The sequence below is a fragment of the Zootoca vivipara genome, chromosome 9, assembly GCF_965207765.1.
Source record: "Zootoca vivipara chromosome 9, rZooViv2.hap1.1, whole genome shotgun sequence".
In the NCBI taxonomy this organism is placed as follows: Eukaryota; Metazoa; Chordata; class Lepidosauria; order Squamata; family Lacertidae; genus Zootoca; species Zootoca vivipara.
The window spans coordinates 14,059,331-14,083,421 of NC_142592.1; the positions used below are offsets into that span (position 1 = coordinate 14,059,331).

Sequence of the window (24,091 nt, forward strand, 5' to 3'; positions counted from 1 at the left end):
GAACAGAATGGCAACTGGAGAGGCAAAACGGCCATAAATACAGAAGAGCCTTAAGCCATGTCCCTCTGGACTGGTACTGCCCACTCTGACTGGCAGTGGCTCTCCAGGGTCTTTCCAAGACTACAACAGTTCTCAACACCATAGCTGCCAAGTTATCCCTTTTTTACAGGGATTTTCCCTTATGCTGAATAGGCTTCCTCGCGAGAAAAGGGGAAACTTGGCAGCTATGCTCAACACGAGTTGATGACTTTGTAAAAGAGAACGCCTTTCTTCGGCTTCCAAGTCCTTTTGTTCTGCTCCCATCCCCTTTGTCCAACCTATGGTTTCCTATTCCACCACCCGCCCAGGGGTGCCAACTTAAATAAATTTTTGGGGAGGGGCGGGGGGGGGAGAGACAGACATGCCCCGCCCCGCATGATCGATCACAAGACAATTGAATGGCAATGCCTATGAAGCTGGTGTGGGGCAGGGGCTCAAATATGTCATTGGGGGTGGGGGTGGGGAAGAAGGGACCTCAGTCTCTCTTGAGTTGGTTCCTATGCACACACGCCACGGGCCACACTCCTTTAGGATCCCGCATGTGGGGAGCTGGGTGCGATCTGGCACACCAGCAACCTCGTGCTCGGGGTGTAACGCGAGGAGTCCACCCGGTTGTGGCGACGGGGCTTGGCCAAGAAGCCTTCGCGGCAGCGCACGGGTTACAACAGACGATATTAAAAATAATAATAAGAGGCGTCGTCGGAGGCGCTCCTTCTCTCTTTCTCTCTCTCTCTGGCTCCCCACCCTACTCCCGCCGCGTCCAGCCCAGGCCAGGAGGCACCGAAACCCGTCACTGTTCCCACGCCCCGCCTGGCCAGAAGCCCTGCTGGGGATCGATGGAGTGCCGGGAGTCTAGAAGCCCCGTTCCCAGCAGCAGCCTCTTCGCCGGGCTTTTTGCCTATGGGAAGAACGTCTGATTCTCCTTCCTGTCCCTTATGGGCGGGGAGAAGAAGACGGAGAAGAAGAAGGAGGGAAAGTGGTTCCAGAGAGAGGAGCAGGGAAACGCCACTCCCCCGCGTTCCTCGCTTCCTCTCTGACGCGCCCCCGCGCAATCGTCCCGCTTTCGGTGCCGCAGCTGTTCTTCGGGTGGCTCTCTCCTTCGTCCTCAAACATCTGCCGGCGCTGCGGGAGGCGGAAGGAAGACCTCCCCGCTCCGCCCGCCCACCCACCCCACCGGCTTCACTCCGTAGGGGGCTGTGAGGAATCAAAACCAGAATCACCTTCCTGCTGTGTTGTCGCAGCCTTTTGGTCGTTCCTACCTCGCGCAGATTTAAGAGGGCTGGAAAGGCGAAACCGCTGCGAGCGGCTCTTCCCCACCAAGGAGGAGCGTCTACTTGCTGGGCTGAGATCGGGTAGCATCGTCAATCCCCGGGGGTCGGGCTGCTCTGGGAGAAAAGGGGATTATCTTTGGGACAAAACCCTTAAGATGTGTCCCGGGAGGGAGAAAGGGACAGGTTGCAAGCTACCGGTACCTCCCTATCATCTTTGTTCCTATAAGTTGTTGGTATAGACCAGGGGTAGTCAACCTTTATATACTTACCGCCCACAAATGCATCTTTCTTGATGGTAAAATTTCCTTACTGCCCACCAGTGCTGGATGGAAGGAGGATCCAGATTGTGCCGTAGAAACCCCTACCGCCCACCTGGAATCCTGAAACGCCCACTAGTGGGTGGGCGCCCACTAGTGGGTGGTAGGTAGTAGGGACCACGTTGACAGCCCCTGGTCTAGAGTCTAGACGAAGGTAGGCTCAGCTTCTGATTTAAGCTGTAGCTCTCCAAGTGTTCATTGGACTCCAACTCCCATTAGCCCCAGCCAGTATGATGCAGTTCAGCAAAAAAATAAAATAAAAATCTCTCCCTTTCTCTGGAGAGCCATAGGTTCCAGGTCAGGCATAGACAAACTCGGCCCTCCAGATGTTTTGGACTACAATGCCCATCACCCCTGTTAGCTAGGGATGATGGGAGTTGTAGTCCCAAAACATCTGGAGGGCTGATTTTGCCTATGCCAGGCATCCCCAAACTTCGGCCCTCCAGATGTTTTGGACTACAATTCCCATCTTCCCCAACCACTGGTCCTGTTAGCTAGGGATCATGGGAGTCGTAGGCCAAAACATCTGGAGGGCCGCAGTTTGGGGATGCCTGGCCTATGCCTATGCCTGTTCCAACTCCCTGGTTTAAGTGCTGTGGATTGTTTTCCTTTCTCATACAATGGACTTAGTGGGCCTTTTTTGTCCAAGCTAAACCACTTGTAGCACGGGAATCTCCCATTAACATTGGGATCTGCAATCATCTCGCAGTCGCTTTCTGATGAAGATGCTTGTATCCTGCCTTCTTGTGCCAGAGCACCTCAAGGCAGCTTGCAATCAGATTGGGCGGGTGAATAAATCAAAACATCACATAGTAAAACACTAATTGAGCGCACAAATTAAACTTATTGCAACTTATTACCAAACTTAAAACCATGGAGAGACTTGGTCTGAATGGAGACATTGGATTCTTATTTCATTATACTGTACATGATAAAGCTATTTTTAGCCATCTCACCCCTTGCTTTTTCTTGTAAGACCAATTGCAGTTGTTAACAGTCGTCAACAGCTTTACCCTTTACCACACCTATCAGCCAATCACCCATTCCCACCACCCTTCTGAGTAATACCCCTCCCACCCTCTCACTATATATAAGGGTCTGGTGATTTCTGTTTCAGTGTATCTGAAGAAGTGTGCATGTACACGAAAGCTCATACCAGTGACAAACTTAGTTGATCTCTAAGATGCTACTGGAAGGAATTTTTTTTTTTACTCTCTGGAGCATTGAGTCATAATCACTGAAACCGCCTGAATTTGCTGCTCTAGTTGTAAAACTGGGATGTTGTTACCTTGCAGCAGTGCTGTGACTAATTAGTTACTCCCCTCTCCCTCCCAGCACTTTGGAAATTAACAAAGTTCTAAGTATGGATGTTATTTTCAGCAGACATACCCTTTAATGAGGGAGGATTTCAGAAAACGAAACTGAATTTTACCTCTTGCTGAATAAGTAAAGTTTCTCCTTGCCACCACCAATGGACAATCCCTAAACATGTTGCTTTGAAGAGAGCAAGTAGCTGCTAAAATCATCATTATAAATTACATTTGTGTCCCACTCTTCCTCCAAGGACAGTAGCAGGTAGGATACATGGGGAATTTTCTCGTTTTAGTGAGATAGGTTAGGCTGAGATGCAGTATACTGAGTTTCATGGCTGAGCAGGGACTTGAAACTAGGTTTCATGTCCTGCACACTGACCACTACATGATAATGTCTCTGCAGGTCAGCATCCCACAAGAATATTAATTGTCCTGGACAACATAAATACAAACAAAGTCAGATGGACAGAGACAGCATTGTTTCTGTCATTCATGTGTATATTTAATACATAAACATCAAACGATTAGATCTAAATCAAAGCCCCGGGTCATGTTTGATTTTTCTCCCTACATCATTGTTCAACTTAGAACAAATCCTTTCTCTTATCTCTTCTATATCACTGTACAATGTGGCCATCTCTCACGAGACATCTTCATATTATTAGACATTAAACCTTCAGTTTAGTCGTGCTTTATCGCCAGAATATTGTTATTGCTTTCTGTGGATGATAATTCAAAGTAATCCAAAGGATAAGCTCTCTCTGCTTCTTGTAAACCCAAGGATAGGGAACTTGTACCTCTCCAGATCTCATTGGACTCCAGTTCCCATCGTCCCATCATCAGTGTGTCCAATGGTCAGGGATGATGGAAGTTGTAGTCCATTCAAATGAGCAAGGCCACAGATTTCCCATCTTTAATGTAAACTTTAATGTTGACAGATCGTGAAGCTGAGGCTCCAATACTTTGGCCACCTCATGAGAAGAGAAGACTTCCTGGAAAAGACCCTGATGTTGGGAAAGATTGAGGGCACTAGGAGAAGGGGACGACAGAGGACGAGATGGTTGGACAGTGTTCTCGAAGCTACGAACATGAGTCTGACCAAACTGCGGGAGGCAGTGCAAGACAGGAGTGCCTGGCGTGCTATGGTCCATGGGGTCACGAAGAGTCGGACACGACTAAACGACTAAACAACAACAATGTAAACCAATTTCCACAAATCTATTATTTCTTGCTTCCTCTCTTTTCTTTTTTCTTTACTAATTTTGATTCAAATAAAGTACATTGGTAGGGTTGCAGGCAAATGACTAACCACCCAACCAGTGGTACAGTTGTTAGGCTGGCAGATGACTTACCAGCACTGCAGTTGAAGATGGAAAAGCTGTGATCCTCTTCAACATTGCTGGTTCCCCAATTCCTGTCACCATGTAGCCATGCTGCATGAGGCTGGAGTCACATAGGATTGGGGGGGCAAGGTTCTCAACCCTGTTTTATATTTTATCTAACAAGATATTTAGGCTTACGTACACACCATACATTTAAAGCACATTGCATTCCCCAAACAATCCATGGAACAGTAGCTTATGGAAATCATCACTTCACTTACTTCAAGATGTGGAAAGCCAGCCCTGCCTCTTGCTCATTCTGATTAGTGAGGCACTGGACATTGGTCCAAAAGTCCTGCGCTGATGACACCATCGATAGGCCAGATTTTCTCTCTCAGGTATTCGTAAGGTGATGCCCATCAGAACTGCAACTGAGCAGAGGAGGTAAGAAAACAGTTAACTACAATTGACATGTTTTATAGGGAAAGGGAGGAAGAGAGAGGTTTTTCCCCTTAAGCTAACCCTGGCTGGAAACCGGGGTTGTAGGCTTAGGGATGGTGCAGATTCAGTCTGCTCACAGGACTGTGCCATGCTTTAAATTTTGTAAATAAGTGTTACAAGGTTGCTGCCAAGTGGCATTTGTAACATCAAACCTGGAAACAAACACATCCTGAAATTCCAGGCAGATGCTGTATTCAGGAGCTTATCAAGATCACTGGATTGTGAGTGACTAGCATAGCTGCCAAGTCTCCCATTTTCCCTGGGAAAACCCCTTTTTTACTTACCTTTTCCCGGTGGTCCCCCGTATCACTTCGTCTCCCGTTTTTCTCCGTATTTTCTCCTGCCGGCGGCCATTGTTTTTCTTTCTGATTTGCCCTTCTATGGGCACCAAAAATGGCCGCCGCCAGCTTCAAAAGTCGCATCTACGCATGTCCGGAAGTGCATAGACGTGACTTCCGGTGTTGGCGGCGGCCATTTTTCGTGCCCATAGATGGTCGGAGTGACACCGGAAGTTGCGTCGGCGGACTTCCTGACATGCGTACAAGTGACTTTCGAGGCCGACGGCGGCCATTTTGGGTGCCCATAGAAGGGCAAAGCGACACCGGAAGTTACATTGACGCAACTTCCGGTGTCAAATGGCTGCCGGTCCCGGATTCTGCAGTCCAGAACTTGGAAGATAAGGTGACTAGAGAACTGGACTATATCAGTAGCAAACAGTCTGATATGTCACATGTCTGCTTACCGCTCTTACTTCAATCTTGTCTGGATTCATCTTCATTGCACCTGCCCTAATCATAGCTAGGCTGTGGGAAAGGTAAACAGCAGAGATATACAGCAAGCAGCTTCATGTGAACTATAAAGGCAGACTCTTCAAGCATCCCTATTTTCCAGGGACAGTCCCAGGTGTACAGAAGCTGTCCCAGTTTCTGATTTGATCCTGGAATCCTTAGGATATCCATATTTTCATTGGAGAAACATTGGAGGGTATGGTAGGATGTCCCTATTTTCATGGGATAAATGTTGAGGTGGGTATGGTGTTATACAACCCCCAAGCCATCTGAGGGTAGCCCTGTATAGGGAAGTTTTTTTTAAAAAAAAATGTTTAATGTTTAACTATGTTTTTATATATGTTGGAAGCCACCCAGAGTGACTGGGGCAACCTGGTCAGATGGGCGAGGTATAAATAGTAAAAATATTATTGTGGAATAGTACATCCCTATTTTCATCAGAGAAATGTTGGAGGGAATGTAAAGGTGACAGATAATATGATGGACCTGAGTTTCTCCACAAGGGACTTCTGCAGTAACGGGTAATTACAGAGTTAATATTGCCCACAGCTATTTTGGGCTGGTACTAATGCTCTCCCCTTTAGCTTGTTCTTGTGTTTACTTTCATTTTCCTATTTAGCTGTGTGTTAGCCTCTTCATCAATAAACAGCGTCTTCTTCTGGAGCACCCACAAATAAGAACTTAACAGTGGCGATGAGAAAAGATGTCAGCCAACGGAAAAATGGAGAAATTTAATCCAGGAAGAGAAGAATGGCAGCAATACATGGAAATATTGGACCATTATTTCCATGCCAACACAACCACCGAGGGTGACAAACAAAAGGCAGTATTTCTCACTCCCTTTTAAGAATTTCATTGCAACCACAATAGCCAGGGGATAAAAGTTTGGCAGAGTTGCAAAAGCGCTTGTCTGACCACTATATTCCAAGGCCAAACATAATTGTGGAATGCTTCAAATTCCACAATAGGAGGAGGAAGGGAGTATGTAGCTGATCTATATAAAAATAAGCTTACTCAAATTGTTCTCTTGGAAATATCTGGAGGAGAAGCTGAGATATAGACTTGTGTGTGCAGTTATTAAAAACTGAAAAGCCATTACTAGCTGATGGGTAGCTGATCTGGGACAAAACTGTAAAGGTGGCAGCAGCCATGGAAGCAGCAGTAGTGAATTTACAGGATTCACATCTTGACAATAACACAAATCTATAAACTAGCCCACAACAGAAGCTTAGAGGTCTGGAGAGGTGTTGTCCTTGTGGTGGAATGCATTCGTCCTCTGTAGACTGCATGAATGCTACAGATGGAGAAATGGTGGGCATTTAGCAAGAAACTGCAAAGGGGACAATTCGGTTGCACAATCAAGTCAGTTCAAGGAACAGGCAAGGGGAGGGGGGGGAGGGTTTATCATTTACAGAAGGAAAGGGGAGAGGCAGCTGATGAGGAAGTCCACACTGTTTACTGTGTAATAGGGGAAAACCTGAGGCTTATAAAGTAGCTACAGTTCAATAATCATGCAGTAGGCTTGATTAGAGATACAAGGACTTCTGTTACAGTTGTGAACGAAGAGACTTACCAACAATGTAAAATGAGGTCTGAGTCCATTGGCAAATGTGAGAGTGAAATCAAGGAATTATACCCAGTCCTAGGACAAGTAAGTACAATCACCTGAGAAGAATGAGTCCAGGAAAATACTGAGAATTCTGAACTTGGTCATTTGGGGTTATTCACAACAACTGCCGGTCCAGAAGTCTGAGACGTAGGGGGTATAATAGACAGGGGAGAAGCCCGGTCCTGAGGAGATGTGTGAGAGAGCAGAGTGTTTGTCACTATTTGAAGGACTACATCTGGGTTGTGAATTAAGGAGGAGAAGGGGTGATGGTGTAATTGTAAGAGTTAAATATTGTCTCCAGTTATTATGGTAATTAAGACTCCACCTTTCAGCTTGTGGTGACTTTTGTTTTACCACATAGGTGTGTGTTAACCAGTTCACCAAAGCAGCCTCTTGCTCTGGGCCCACAATGTGAGTAACTTTGCTTTATATTAAATAAATAAGAACTTTCCAGGAAAGTTCTGAATAGGAGCAACTCCTCTCTGAACACGGGAGGGCTTTCTACCAAGTAAATATACATAAAGGTAAAGGTAAAGGGACCCCTGGACTGTTAGGTCCAGTCACGAACAACTCTGGGGTTGCAGCGCTCATCTCGCTTTACTGGCTGAGGAAGCCGGAGTACAGCTTCCAGGTCATGTGGCCAGCATGACTAAGACACTTCTGGCGAACCAGAGCAGCACACAGAAACGCCGTTTACCTTCCCACCGGAGTGGTACCTATTTATCTACTTGCACTTTGACATGCTTTCGAACTGCTAGGTGGGCAGGAGCTGGGACTGAGCAATGGGAGCTCACCCTGTCGCGGGGATTCGAACTGCCAACCTTCTGACCGGCAAGCCCTAGGCTCTGTGGTTTAGACCACAGTGCCACCCACGTCCCTAAATATACATAGACTAATACTAATCCACTTTCAATTTTTTAAGCTGAGAGCATAAGTTTATTTGAAAATCTGAGAGAATTTAAAAAGAAACCAACCAACCAACCAAAATCAAGTGAGGAAAGGGGGGGGGTTATTACAGTGGTGTTTTTGCATGATTTTGTTAACCGTGATACATTTTCCATTCTGAATCAAGTGGATGTGCTAGATGCCTGTTAGAAAGCCCATGAACTGAAGATGTTGCAGAAGGTTTTTTTAAAAACAGGAACTGAATTGTCATATACTGGAAGAAATGGGGCATTCATAATTTGGGTGAAGATGGGGAGTTTTTATTTTTCATTTATTTATTCTACTTGCGAGGGTGTTAATGCTCTGCAGGGGCAAAGGATATATAAGCAATAGAAAGTTCCTCTTGAATTACCTCATTCTGCTTCTCACTTTTGGCAGAAACAGATGGAATTTGATTTCCCCCCAATTACTCTGACCTGAGAATAACCACACTTTAATGCGGAGCTAATGAGGTGGAAAAGGTACAACAACAACAAAAACCCTTAAACCCTGCAAATGCAGACAGTGAAATACAGCTAGATGACAGGTGGAACAATAACAAATGACATATGATTTATTGATTAGATTCCATCGTATGATGGAACCACTGCAAGTCATTTACAATGCTTGTATCAGACCTTGGATCTCAGCCTAGAGATGCAAAGGTGAAAGACAAGCTCACTCTCAAAGTGATACAGCAGCAGAGATCCCATTTGCTTTGAAGTGATTTTTGCATCAGGGCAGCAACATGATGGCGCTTTGCAAGTCAATGCGTTTTTTTACTGCTGTATATAAACAACTATCGATTTAATTCATTGGCAAAGTAAGCCATGTCTCCTCGGCTTCACTGATATAATAGAACATTTCTTCAAGTGCCTGTTCAACCTCTGGTCCAACAAATCGGATACGCAATGGAATGAGGACCAGTATATTCACAGACAAAATGGGATCGATACATTGCATTGCTCTTCGGAGGGAATAGGTCTGGCTGGATCCAGGAAGTAAAAAAGGTAAACATTTAAGTCCAGTCAAAGGCAACTATGGGGTTGTGGCGCTCATCTCGCTTTCAGGCCAAGGGAGCCGGTGTTTGTCCAAAGACAGCTTTCCAGGCCATGTTGCCAGCGTGACTAAACTGCTTCTGGTGCAACGGAACACCACGACGGAAACCAGAGCGCACAGAAATGCCGTTTACCTTCCTGCCACAGCAGTACCTATTTATCTACTTGTACTGGCATGCTTTCGAACTGCCAGGTTGGCAGGAGTTGGGACAGAGCAACGGGAGCTCACCCCATCATGGGGATTCGAACCGTTGACCTTCTGATGGGTAAGCCCAAGAGGCTCAATGGTTTAGACCACAGAGCCACCCGTGTCCAGAAAGTGTCACCTGCTTTGCTCAGGCATTTCCCTAGCATTTTAATATGTGTGTGTTGAAGGATGCAGGGAACAAACTAGGACCATCCAGACATTTTCTGTAACATAAATATATTTCAGATTGTACAGTGTGTTGAGTGGTACCTACTACGCCCCCCCCCTTTGCGCAGTGATCTACACATTCCCTTTTTAATTGACACTGTTATAAGAAGGTGTAATGAATGTGGAAGCATGACAACAGTGTTTTGTACAAGTGCACCCTCTGCATGATGGGAGTGGGGAGAGAGAACTGGTGGTTGCTACCTCCAGGACTCACATGAAAAACCAACCACATGGTGGGGAATCAGCACAGATGGAGATTTCAGATGAGTTTCTGTGCTGTAGAAAGATGCATGAACAAAAGCAGAGGCCTCCTTGACTTCACGAAACGCATCGCCAAGCACCTCCAGCAATCATGAACAAGATTTTAGTAGTACTCTGCATCTTATCTATTAGTCCCTTGTTGAATTTTGCTACTTTCCCTCTAGGCGAGAAGAGGCTGCAAAACATGTTTTATCCAATAATAGAGAAAAGCTGAGAAAGGATTTGAGCCAATTCATTTTTATTAATGAAATACAGATTGCCTTATGCTAGCAGCACACAAGGTTCCTTTTGTATGTCCATCATTCCCGTTTATACAATTCCTGCTTTTCTTTCTTGTTTGTAGAAATTTATCTCTCCGGAAAATCTGATGTGTAATTGCAGATTGAAAATAAACAAAGAAGGAAAGAGGAAGATCTGGATTCCCTTTGTATGTCGCACAACGGAGCACTGTAGATACTTCCAACCAATTTCGCAAGGCTACATTCATAACATTCTTTTGTCTTCTTTGTGCACCTGGTTTAAATTTATGAGCACTATTTTAATAGGCTGGACGGCAGGCAAGCAACAGAGAATTTTTCATCACTTGGGAAAAGAAATTCTCAGTAGGTTCTGATACACGGAAAGCATAGCTTTTCAAATCTCAATAATTTGTACTTCTACAGGATTGCAGGTTCTTTTTGTACTGAGAACAGACTGGCCACAGTCCAGTAGCAGTACAATAGTCGGCAGAACTATGCAGCCCTTTTGCATTCCAGCTAAAGCAGAGTGTGACAGCTCTGTTGTAACCACCTGCTGCCATCTGCCCCTGTTCCTGCCAGCTAATGGGGAATCTAGGCAGCAGACAAGCCAGCAAAAAGGCAGACATACTGTAGCATGGGAAATAGCTGAAGAATGAAAACGGAGGAAAGCAGAGGTCACGAAGGAGGTCAGAGCTCGCTGCTCCAAGCCAATTCAACAAGCATTGAACTGCAGAATAAATTCTCCAAGGTCAGATTGAGTAAGTGGCTACCTTTGTGGCGACAGTGAGTTTTCCACCATGCTCGCTTCGTAATATCATCAGGTGGCTGCAGTTTGCCTAGAAGACTCGTCCGTCGAAGGTGTGCCAGTGGATGCTGTGCACACACAAATGCACACCCCATGAACTCGACACAGGTTTACTAGGCTCTTTTAAAAGCGCTGCATTTATTTCCACCCAGTGGATTTTTTTCTGTAGACAGTCGAGCACATGGGCACACAACCGAACAGGGGAAGGCCGCAATGGAGCAAGCTGCACATGTGGGTAGTCAAGACCTCTTGGGGCAACTGAGCTGCAACTTTCCCAGTGTGAAATGGCCCTAAGTAAATGGTGGCTCCTTCTCCAATGGGAGCCGTTGATATATTTGTCAGCTAGCATACTTAGTGGCAATAAAACACTCCACAAAAGAAAAGGAAGCTTTTTCTCCACTCACTGAATATCATACTGCGACCAGTTAACACCCTTAATGTGGAGCAGGATTAAGGAAGAAATATTTCTTCGGAAATCAGGCTACACTATATAGTGGACATTGTATCACTCCGCCACAGATGCTGAGGGTAGGGCTCTCTTGCTCCCGGCCAGACAATTGGCTCAAAAAAGTTATTTGAAGGTAGGATGAAATGGGTCTTCTCACATCGTATTTTTTTTTCCATCCCTCGCCCCAGCTTCTGAATCAGCCAATGGAAATGGTTATGCACTGACAAGCTCATCTTTTGTGTGCAAAAAGCAGAGGGAAATGAAAGCCTGCTGCATAGGAAGTCCTGTTAGTATGGCCCCTTTCAACAGAGATCATTGAAATTCCTTCATCCTGGACTTGGGGTAGGCAGACAAAGAAACAACAGCTGGAGGCAACTGAATGTGACAGGCTCCATCTGCATTCAGCACATAGCCTGTGTGTCAGGAAAGCCTGCTGGCTTTAGCTTATTTTATAACACTTGTGCTTGCATCGAAGTGTAAATTCAACACAGGTATATTGTGGCGGCGGGGGGGAGGGCAGGGGGCCACATTAAACATCTTCATTTTAACTATATTCATCAACGTGCTTTGTAAACACATAACTAACAGATGCAGAAGTCTAGAGCAAACATCAGGCATGCAGTACCTCAACGTTTTAAAAGCATCCCGGACTACTGTTGAATAGGCTAGACTTGCATCTTTAAAAGCAAAGCCTTCAAACTGATGTTTTGAAAAGAGAGCAGTTTCAGGTCTGGAACAGAGGAGATCTGTCTGCAGTTCAGCGTGTGTGTGTGATGTTGTGTGTGCATGTGCATCGGTGTCCTGCTCACATGACCATTGGGGCCATTTCCAGATTCGGCCTGCACAATTTATTTATTTTTTGGCATCCTTTCGTGGCAAACATTTTTGCTGCCAAGTGCCGGAGTCAGCTATTGGAATGCCATCGCAATTACCTGAAAATAACCACTAAGCTGAATCCTGTGTGTGTGTGTGTGGCTCCAGGTGTACTTCGCCATAGGATGTAAGCCGATACCATGCACCTGGATGTTTGCGTGGATAGACATAGCTCAGGTGAGATAGGCTGGGGGAGTCGTGGATGGAGAATCCGTCAGATGGTGGCAGTCACAAAAAAAGGGGGGGGGATGAAATATTGGTGCAGCTTATCTCTCTGGTGTCTCTGCTGTTGAAGAGCACGCCAAATGAATGAAGTCTCATCTGTTTGCCAAGTATTGGGACAAGACCAAAACAGCCTCCCTTTTGCCCTCACAGTGAGGAACACTTCAGAGATATGGCCACCAAGGATGGAGACATTAAACAGGAAACTGGAGGGATTAAGGATAATGTTCTGGAGAAGCCTGGGAAATAATAAGCAAGATGTAAGTCGTCCAGGAAGGAGCCTGCGGAGAAATGAAAGAGAACTGTGGGGAGCCCAAGGTCAGGAATGCGGGAAATGCTGCTCAGAGACAGATGTTGCTCCACAGACTGCGTTTAAAATATTGTTCTGGGTTTGTGGAATTTCCAGATCACAAAGAGGGTTGGAAGAGTTTTCTGGGGTGGGGGTGGGGGGTTATGCTCGATTATGAAGGGAGTGGTAACTCATTTATGCTAATAATGTTGGAATTTGGATAGCGAGCCTTCAGGAAAAGACAAGCCTTTTCATGTCGTGTGCCCCTGTAACCCATCATTAGCTCTTGGGATGGGATCATTGCTCAGTGTTTTGCTTTGCTTTGCTTAAAAAAGAAGAAGTGTGGGGTTCGAGGATTATGTCCCTAGACCTGAAACTCCTTTATTCAATCCCAAATGTATATATGTGGTGGTGGTTATTTACTGGGGAAGAAAAGGCATTCTGCATATGCCCAGAGGCATGATGATGGTGATGGTGATGATGATAATAATAATAATTTATTATTTATACCCTGCCCTTCTGACTGGGTTCCCCAGCCACTCTGGGCGGCTTCCAACAGAAGTATTAAAATACAATAATTTATTAAACAATAAAAGCTTCGCTAAACAGGGCTGCCTTCAGGTGTCCTCTAAAAGTCTGGTTGTTGTTTTTCTCTTTGATACCTGGTGGGAGGGCGTTCCACAGGGTGGGCGCCACTACCGAGAAGGCCCTCTGCCTAGTTCCCCGCGACTTGGCTTCTCGCAACGAGGGAACCACCAGAAGGCCCTCGGCACTGGACCTCAGTGTCTGGGCAGAACGATGGAGGTGGAGATGCTCCTTCAGGTATACTGGACCGAGGCCGTTTAGGGCTTTAAAGGTCAGCACCAACACTTTGAATTGTGCTCAGAAACGTACTGGGAGCCAATGTAGGTCTTTCAAGACCGGTGTTGTGTGGTCTCGGTGGCTGCTCCCAGTCACCAGTCTAGCTGCCGCATTCTGGATTAATTGCAGTTTCCGGGTCACCTTCAAAGGTAGCCCCACATAGAGCGCATTGCAGTAGTCCAAGCGAGAGATAACTAGAGCATGCACCACTCTGGCGAGACAGTCCATGGGCAGGTAGGGTCTCAGCCTGCGTACCAGATGGAGCTGATAAACAGCTGCCCTGGACACAGAATTAACCTGTGCCTCCATGGACAGCCGTGAGTCCAAAATGACTCCCAGGCTGCGCACCTGGTCCTTCAGGGGCACAGTTACCCCATTCAGGACCAGGGAGTCCTCCACACCTGCCCACCTCCTGTCCCCCACAAACAGGATTCAACCCCAATCAATGATATCTTCCTAAGTCCCATGGCACTGAATTCACAAGATTCACGGATAAACCATTTGAGCTTTTCCTCTGGCTGGAAGCATCAACATACATGAACCTTCTTCACTCCAAGTGGCAAGCTCTCCATATACTACTAGTAGAGGGAGCTTCCTCAGCCTTAAGGTCACCTTTTCTTCTGGTCAAACTTCTAAGAGCCACATGCCAATGGTTGAGCAGGGCCAGCTGCAAAAGTGGGTGGACAAATTTGTGTAAATTTTACCTTGGTACTGCAGGCTCCCATAGCTTTTTCTGTCCTGTGCCCAAGACAAGGAAGAGGCACAATCAGATTTCAATGACACATTCCAGCCAGGCAAAAACGCTCAATGTGCAAAGTGGGGGCCAGTGAAGAGGGTGCCCTGCAGAAAGTTCTGAGGGCCATGTTAGGCATCCAGGGGCCAGGCTCACAGCTGTCAAGTTTTCCCTTTTCTCGCGAGGAAGCCTATTCAGCATAAGGGAATTTCCCTTAAAAAAAGGGAGACAGTCCGCCCCATCCTGGGGAGTCTGCCAGGGCTAATTACCCCCATATCAGCCCTGAATTACTGGCATGGCTGGGGTCCCACCGTATGGGAGTCAGCCATTTCCCACCGTCGGAAACAGGAAGCCACCAAGGCACAGCGGACATTTGGCTTCTGAAAAACGTTCAAAAACCAGAACACTTACTTCTGGGTTTTCGGCATTTTGGGAACCAAGGCGTTTGAGAACCAAGGTACCACTGTACTTGCTCATCCCTGTTTCTGTTTAGGCCTGTATAAGATTGGAAATTCTAAGACATGATGAGAAATTGGAGCAGGTCAATCTTGATTCCACTTTTCTGGCTCCAGCTTTCATTGCCTCTGGCTCCCTTAGGATCCGCCCATTATAGAATTATAATTTGCATCACCTAGTTCAGCTACGTGGAAGAATTTGCTGATTTCACTGGGCTTGGGATCAGACCAAAAGCTCCTTCTTTTTGGATGCCAAACAAGGAACAGGAACAACAAGTAGAAAAAAAAGCTAGCCTTTGATTGATTGTAATTTCCCTTTGGGCTGCCACACATGGCACTTAAGTTAACTTTAGTTTATCTCCTGACTGGAAACCTGTTGTGATCGAGCTTCCTTCATATAGCTGCAGATAGGTTATTTGACAAAATCAATGCTAGCAATTGAATTTAGCTCATAGGTGAGCTTGGCATTAACAAAAGCTCCGAGGAAGCTCGCCTTGCATGTACCTACATTGTCACTCATTAATCAGTAATCCTTCATAAGCCGGCCATGTCATCCACTGTGCACAGTTGCACTGCATGTAAGTTTAAATAAAATACCAAAGCAGTCAACTGTGAAGGGATATTGGCAGCCTGTTTAGTTAATGTTGTTCACTTTTTTGAAGTGAAACATTGTGTTCTCAGGCTGCAAGGAGACAAACCTTATATTGCACTACGCCAGCAAAATGGTTTTGTTTTCTAATTCCATTTGTTGCTGTCTTCTGATATGCCAAAACAACCCAGGGAAACTCCTGTTTGTAATTTTCCATCAATTTCAATGCAGATGTCTCCATGTAGCTTTGAGGGTTCAGGCCTGAACTACACCTGAAGCAGAATGTGGCAGAAAGGAGGAATTATTAGGCTGATGAGGTTGCAAAATACACTATGTCTTTTCAGACAACAGGTAGAGAAGGCAGTGCCGTAGCTACAGGGAGTAGAGGTAGGTGGGGGGTTCTAGCTGGGGTTTTTTGCCCCAGGTGAAGCATCCAGAGGGGCGCCACTGAGGCCCCCAGCCTGTGTGTGCGCGTGCGTGCGTCAAACTGGGTCTATATGACTGCAGTGAAATGAAGTCTAGTTTCGCCCCTGAGGAAGGCTGCCTTGCATTTTTTTAAAAAAATCTCCCTGAAAATAGAAAGTTAGCAATGCAGAGTTATCTCCCTGGTGCGTGTGCTTGATTTATAGGGAGCCTTTTGAGTCCTGTCGGGGGGGGGGGAATATAAATACAGTGGTACCTCGGTTTGCAAACGCAATCCGTTCCACGGAGGCGTTCGCTCGCCGAGGCATTCACTCGCTGAAGGCACGCTTCTGCGCGTGCGCGAAGCGCCGCTAGAGCACTTCTGCGCACACGCATGCTGCGCAGATTGTGTCTGCGCATCCGACGCCGCGGAACCCGGATGTAAACACTTCTGGGTCTGCAGCGTTCGTAAACGGAGGCGTTCATAAACGGAGGTACCGTGTTTCCCCCTTTTTAATACATAGTCAGAAAGTAAGCCATGGCAGGGTTTTTAACCATTTGAGAGCTATTAGACATACCCCGAAAATAAGCCATACTTCCGCACCAGCTAGCAGGACCCAGCATGCCGGCCGCGACAGGAGGAGGAAGCCTGCTGGGTCGGGTCAGTGCCCGGAAGCGGCGGTGGCTGCTGCAGTGCCGATAAAGCGTGCAGACGTTGCCGCACGGAGCACCAGCCACCAGGACCCAGCTCCTGCAATGCTGGCCGCGACAGGAGGAGGAAGCCTGCCGGGTCGGGTCGGTGCCCGGAAGCGGTGGCGGCTGCAGCGCTGACAAAGCGTGAAGCAGCACCGCACGGAGCACCAAGGGCACGAGCGGCAGGAGGAAAGAGAGAGAGGCTCATTGCTTGCGCACTTTAAGAGAAGCAGCCAGAACCGATCTCCACATTCCGAGCCTCCCTTTTGCGCGTGCGGGCATGTTAAAGCCCCGATCAGTTCACTCCCCACTTCTTCCTCGCCATCCCTCCCTTTCACACGTTGCCTCAACCCCGCAGCCCCCCTCCCTGGCCATCGTCCCCTAAGTGCAGCGCTGCTTCGTGCTTTGTCAGCGCTGCAGCGTCTCTTTCTTTCTCTCCCTGTGCATCCATCTCTCTGTGTGTGTGTGTGTGTGCGCGTGCGCATGTCTCTTTCTCTCTCCCCCATGCGTCTCTCTCTCTCTCGGTGTGTTGGTGTGTGCGTGCGCGCGCACGCGCCTCTCTCTCTCTCTCTCGGTGTGTGTGTGTGTGTGTTTGCGCGCGCGTCTCCCCCCCCCCCCGACAGAGAAAAGGTTCTGGTTCGGCTCGTCATTCAGCCGCCCCGGCCTCCTCACTGAGGGCCAAAGCTGCTCCCCTCCCCCTCCTCCCCTTTCATCCCTCCCTTCCCTCAGTTGGTCCGTCAGTTGGGGTTGCGCGCAAGCCTTGTCCCCCTCGCGCTTCCCTCACAAGCGTCTCGGAGTGGGACGGGCCACGGCCTCCCTCACAAAGTCCCCCCCCTGTGTGCACATCTGTCTCCGAGGCAGGTGGCCATCCAGCCTCTGCTTAAAAGCCTCCAAGGAAGGAGGGCCCTTGACTCAGGATGGGTAGGAGGGGAAAGGGAAAAAATAGAAGAGGCAGAAAATGGAAAAGACCATAACAGAGTGGCAGAGCACCCTGTGCTCTGTATGCAGAAGGATCCCAGGTTTAACCCCCAGGTACCCCCAAGTTTGAAATCCTGGAGAGCTGCTGCCAGCCTGGTTGACAGTAAAACCTGGAGAGCTCAGTTGGCTAGAATGTGGTGTTTATAATGTGCGCGGAAGAGAGCGCCGAGTGTCCTGAGCCAGTGGGACCCAGTTGTACCAACACTTTTAAAAAAAAAGACACCCCCTGAAAATAAGCCACCGTGTGTTTTTTTGAGGAAAAAAAGTTATAAGACGGTGTCTTAAAAAAGGGGAAACACGGTAGGTGTAAACCGAGGTTCCACTGTATAATATAAAAACAACAAAAACAATACAACAACAGTAAGAAGTACTATTATTAATTTATTTTTGTTGTTGTTGTTGTTGTTGTTGTTGTTGTTGTTGTTGTTGTTTTCTTGTTTGCAGCTCTGACTTTCCTTGGCAGGAAGGGTGGAATAGACATGTAACAGAGGGATAGATAAATAAAATGTAGGGCAGTATTTGAAAAAAACTCCCCACTCTTGCTGTCTGATCTGGTACAGTCCACTCTACCACCTCGCCGGGTGGGAATAATAATAATAATAATAATAATAATAATAATAATAATAATAATAATAATAAATTTATACCCTGCCCATCTGGCTGGGTTTCCTGCATGTATGTTCCTGCCTATATAGACCAGGCATCAACTGTGCATTGTAATAAATACATCCCAGGTGTTCAGTTTGGTTTCCAGTGATTTAGAGAAGGAGGAAGGGAAAACTTTGTTGTCACAAAGCAACTATCCAAAGACTACATTAACAGTGCAATCCTAACACTTGCTGTTGGGGGTTATGGTTTATTGCAGTGATGGCCAAACTTTGCCCTCCAGCTGTTTTGGGACTACAACTCCCATCATCACTAGCTAACAGGACCAGTGGTCAGGGATGATGGGAATTGTAGTCCTAAAACAGTTGGAGGGCCGAGTTTGGCCATTACTGATTTAGTGGATGTGTCCCTCCTCCAGCCTATCTCATTGCGGAGGCCCCAGTTGCATGTGCTGAAAGCATGGCAGAGGGCACACAAGCACTGCCAACACCAAAATTATGGCACTTAAAGGGCAGCATAAAGCAGGGGCAGCAATGGATATGCTCAATCCAAAGTCAGTTCAGTTCTTGTAGAGCAGGGGTGGCCAACTCCCAAGAGACTGCGATCTACTCACAGAGTTATAAAATGGCAGTGATCTACCCCCTTTTGGGGGGGTTGGGGTCAAAGTTATTGAGTTTTTTCAGGGAGGAGGTAAAATGTTGAGTTTTTTTTAGGGGAGTCACAGTTGTTCAGCTTCTTTGGGGGAGCCAATGATCTACCAGTGATCTACAGCAGACGTCCAGTGATCTACCGGTAGATCATGATCTACCTGTTGGACATGCCTGTTGTAGAGGGACCTTGGAGGGAGTTCAGGAAATGGTGTAGGGAAACAGCTAGGAAAAACTGGCCTTCTGTTTTCCCTAGCTAGTAAAGGTAAAAAGGTAAAGGACCCCTGGATGGTTAAGTTCAGTCAAAGGCGACTATGGGGTTGCGGCACTCATCTCGCTTTCAGGCAGAAGGGTAGACCCGCACCATATAGTTACAGCATATCCAATGCACAGTACTTCTCCCAAAGAATCATGAGAACTGTTGTTTTCCCTCAGACTGCCAATGCCCAGAATGCTTAACAAACTACAGCTCCTAGGATTCTTTGGGGGAAGTCAAGCGTGTTAGAGGTGCTTTAAATGTAGGCATTTGGATCTGCCCAAAGATTATGTCTAAAATGTGTTTGACCTGACAGTGTTTGATTTTAATTCTCTTTTGAGATTTGGGGCAAACCGTCTGTATCCATGGTTTCAAAATACAGCATATGAGACCGCTGTACATTCCTTATATGAAACATCTTGCTAGTCTATGGCGGGGTGGGGGGAAAGGGGTGGGGGAGAGTAAATTGGCACTGATGGAACAAACAGCCTTGGGGTGTGACATATTTTATTGTTGTTCTTGGAAGGAGGAGCAGGAAGAGGTAAAGACTTACTGCATTTTCTGGCTTGACTTGCATGCTGAGGGAGATGCCAGAGCAAATGATGAATCAAGTAATGCGTAACCTGGAGGACAATGGAATGATGACTAGCATTGAGCATGAGTTTAAGATCCCATCAAGCCATAGCAGCCTAGTTTCTCTCATTGTTAAAGGAGCCGGTTGAGGAGAAAGGGGGAATGGAGTTGCAGCAATATTTGCCTCCGCCCTACTTGAGTTTGGATAGATACCTGTGTGCGCACACACAGAGACCTCTGTGTACATGTGTGTGCATGTGCAGGTGTGGAACCATTTATGAGTTTTCTTACTGGATTTCATTAGTCTGTCCTTTCTCTGGGGAGCTCAGAATGGTCCCACCTGCTTTTCACCTGAGGGATGGTTTGGGCTGAGGGATGACGTCTGGCACCTACTTCAAACCTTTTCGTTTAGCAAACCTACCCAAACATGCAGAAGAGACTTGTGTTTTAATCGGTCTTTTGCTTATTGTTGATTTCAACTGGTTTCGAATTAAAAAAAAACCAATAACCTGTCCTTATTGATGTGTTTTATTATATATTTTGTAACAGACTTTAAGGTTTTATTACAACCAAGCAGTATTTAAATGTTGTTAAATCAAATCAGTTTGTAGACTGGGTGTTGCACTGTTTATTTCTAACCAGCGGGGGGCAGGGGGGGCTATACCACTAGCTAAGTTAAAATCACTTTGTGAGTTTCCTCAGGCTCTTCCAAATGACCCATTTGTTGACCATTCATCATTAATTGTTTGCAAACATCAGGCTATGTCCCTTCTTTAGTGTGCCTTCATCCTCATGTGGGGTGCTTACACATATTCCTGTTCAGGCGCATCAGTTCCAGCGGGCTAATGTGTCTTTGCCCCCCCCCCAATATTTGATGGAAATGGGCCAGGCACCCTCAACAGGGTAGGGGGCCGGTAGGGGCAGACCACCCCATATGCCCTCACTGAGGGGGGGGTGACATTTGACGCGCCGCCCGCCCGCGACACCCAAGCCTACCCTGAGCCGTCGGGGTAAGGGGGCAAAGCTGTGCCACTTTGCCGGCGGTATTCCCCCCTTCCCCCTTCATTTTGACATCTTGAAGGGGGCTTGGGGGTCGCGGGCGGACAGCGCGCCAAATGTCCGCCATGGGCAGCTCGCTCCGCTCCTGGCTGCAGGGCGCGCACACCACTCCAGGCACCCAAGTGGCTATCCTGTGCCTGGGAGGGCACCCTCCACACCACACCCTCCTCGGGAGCACACCCACCCTGGGCAGCACGGGGCATATGCTCCTCCACTGACCCTCAATACTGAGGAGGCCTGGCATACATCACAGCTTCATCGGCCGGCTCCTCCAGAGCACTTGGCCTCCTTCAGATGACATGACATGACATTGCATGCACCGTGTGTGACATCACATGCACGTGATGTGTGCCACATGTGTGACATCGCACATGCACACCATGCGCTGGGCCCCCTTGATCTTGGGGGCAACCTGGCGCCGCTGTTCTTGATAATCATTTGTGCACCTCACACTTTTCATTGCATTTCAATGCCATTTTACTAATTGCAAAGGGGGGGGAGTGTGGGTTTAGGGCAGGCATCCCCAAACTTTGGCCCTCCAGATGTTTTGGACTACAATTCCCATCATCCCTGACCACTGGTCCTGTTAGCTAGGGATCATGGGAATTGTAGGCCAAAACATCTGGAGGGCCGCAGTTTGGGGGTGCCTGGTTTAGGGGCTGTTTTTCAGTTGTCCTGGGACAAGAGTGCTCCAATGCAGTTTAACTATGCAAACCAACATATCTAGTATGCACTTGAATGCCTCCCACAAAACAGCGACTGTCTGGAGGTCCCATTAGCATGCTTTGAAAAGGGATTCATGAGATTATAACTTTCAACATGAGTCACTACAGGTACACTTCATTAACCATTTTGGTATCCTTGCTTGGAGAACTTTATGGAAACAAGTGGCTCTATCCTTTCTGAGCTTTCATTTCCATTGTTTTACATGTGGACAATAATGCTACCTAAAACTTACAAAGTTATTGTTAGGAAATACCACTGGTGTGCTGTTAGATGTATGTAAGGAAGCCATTGTTAGTGCCACAGGAGGAATGAGAGGTCTTTCAGTCACATTAACATTGTGCCAACGTTAAAATGTGTTGTTTATGGCATGAAAAAGACTTACAGATCTCAGCGCCTGCCGTTACAACCTCCTCTTTGCCATACAAATGCTACACTGTTTTGTGGAGAGGACCTTATCTTCCTTGTTTAGACATACTTGAACCGTTGCCCACAGAATGTTACAACAGAAGTCACTGAAAACAGAACCATGACATTTTTGATTTGAAAATGCATTATCATTTATACGGGCCACATTTCTCCCATTATTAAGCAGGAAAACCTACTAATGAACTTGGTTTTTAGAACACTGCTGTCGGGGACTTGCAAGGAACTTTAAACCTGATCCATATGCCTCAAAACAATGGCTTAAAATAATGAAAAATGTCTGTTGTTCTGAGCCGATCCTCGTATGCCAAACCTGCGTTTCCCAACCAGGTGCCCTCCAGCATTAGCTATGGCACTGATGGGAGTTGGAATTCAACATCTGGAAGGCAGCAGGTTGGGGAATGATGAACCCCCCCACTCCCTTGCACATATACACAGACCTTACAGCTGTCTCATTTTTCATGTCTCGCTTCTATGTTGGGCTCATGAAGTATGTGGGGCTACGGAGGGAGGCTGTACTGTGTTGCTCTCAGCTTTAATAATCCTTGCAGCGCAGAATCGGATATGTGTGCTTCACTGAAAAAAGGAGCTCTTTACTAGAGCCCTGCCTCTTTGCAAATCAAATAAGATGCAAACTATACAAGGCTTAAGGTCTTGCACGCAGAATTCATAAGAGTGGCTTAACCGAGAATATACAGGCAAAGTAGAAAACTTAAAACACATGCATATGAAACCTCTTAAATTTTGTTGTTGCTATCATGCATTGGAGATCTGATATAAAATAGTGCAAACATTAAAAGTATCTTTCAGAATTCTTTTGGATCATTTTCCCATGAAATAGATACAGAAGGTTAAAACTTCCAGATCAGAACTACAGCTGAGATTCTATGCACTCTTAGCTTATAAGAGTCACATAGCAATGTATTCTAGGCAGTGTATAAGCATATATAACAATGGGTGGTATTCAAGAGCATTATTTCCAATGGGTTGACTCCAGGCAAAACTTAGTTGAATACCACAAAATGGGTTGCAAATTTGGGGTGGTTTGAATTAATTAATTAATTAGAATTAATTTGGGCTCTCTTTGGCCCAGTTTGGAAAAGATCCAACAAAACAGCTTGGCCCAAGGCTCTTTGATGCCTGAGGACAATATGGTGTTTTCCCTTTCCACATATAGAATCTTATCATACTGATTACTGAATCTTACTTCAGCAGTGGCAATGGGATAGCCTGCTCCCAGGAGAATGAGGAAGGAGAATCTGCTGTCCCTGCATTCCCCATTTCTCCCACCTGAGCTGAACTCACTCTGCCTAATGGTAGGGCTGGCTCTGCCTTACAACGCCTTAGAACAGGCTTCCTCAGACGCGGCCCTCCAGATGTTTTGAGTCTACAATTACCATCATCCCTGACCACTGGTCCTGCTAGCTAGGGATCTTGGGAGTTGTAGGCCAAAAACATCTGGAGGGCTGAGGTTGAGGAAGCCTGCCTTGGAAGGAGGCATTCATGGTGAGTTCTGGCACCTCTTTTTCTTGAAAAATAGCACTGAGTGGGACCTTCATGTGGGGTGCAAAAATGGGATTGGCTCAGAATGGGGTTGTCATGGTAAAATCCTCTAATTTGAAAATTGGTACAATTGCTGCTAAACGCTTGATGAGTGACAGTTGAGTATATTAAGTGAACTCTGTTGCGGGGAGGAGAACCATAGCACACGAGGTGACATTTGGTGTCAACATCTGTGACTTATTTTCAGCTTGGTGTTGCAGTTACCAGCTAATGAACATGCATGTGTGAATTCTCTCTCTGTCCCGTCATTTGGGTTTGCTAAAATGTTGACAGGTATGAGAAGTTTCTGCACTCTGACCATCAATTTGCTTCTGTGCGTCTCACCGAGCCAAGACCTGAATTTTAATTTTTCCACAGTGTGGCATTAAATCTCTTCGCTGTTGCAAAGAAGAGACAGCCCTGCCATTCCCATCTGAGTGATTTCAGTTTCAAATGCATAAGATTAGTGCTTGCTCCTTTAACAAAAATAAAAAACAAAAATCCCGATGATCATCGATGTGCATAATGATATGTGATCATTTTTGTCTTGCCATGGAGGTCCTCGCTTGCATGGAATACGTAACAGATTTATTGAACGGAGACTGTCATTACAGACTTGGCCCCAAGAAGGCAACTTCCAACCCAATTTAATTGTGTTACTTCGCTAAGCTGACATTTAAAGTAGATAATAATTCCATACAGCAGACAACTGCTATTTTAAAGATTACCCATTAGAAGGGAATGGTATCAAGCAGGTTAAAGCGAAGGGATATTTTGTCAGATAAAAATAAAGAATATTGATGAAATCAGGGAGGGAAAAGATTCCGATTTGTTCAGAAGCATGAAAGAATTCC

The 24,091-nt window shown here is 46.5% G+C and overlaps 1 long non-coding RNA gene across 1 annotated transcript; it reads left to right on the forward strand.

Moving 5' to 3' along the window:
- The first annotated feature begins 727 nt into the window (after nt 1-727).
- Nucleotides 728-11,543, forward strand: LOC148684546 (uncharacterized). Its single transcript, XR_015951748.1, has 2 exons — nt 728-9,094; nt 10,162-11,543. It is a non-coding gene; the product is annotated as an uncharacterized LOC148684546 (long non-coding RNA).
- Nucleotides 11,544-24,091: the final 12,548 nt, after the last annotated feature.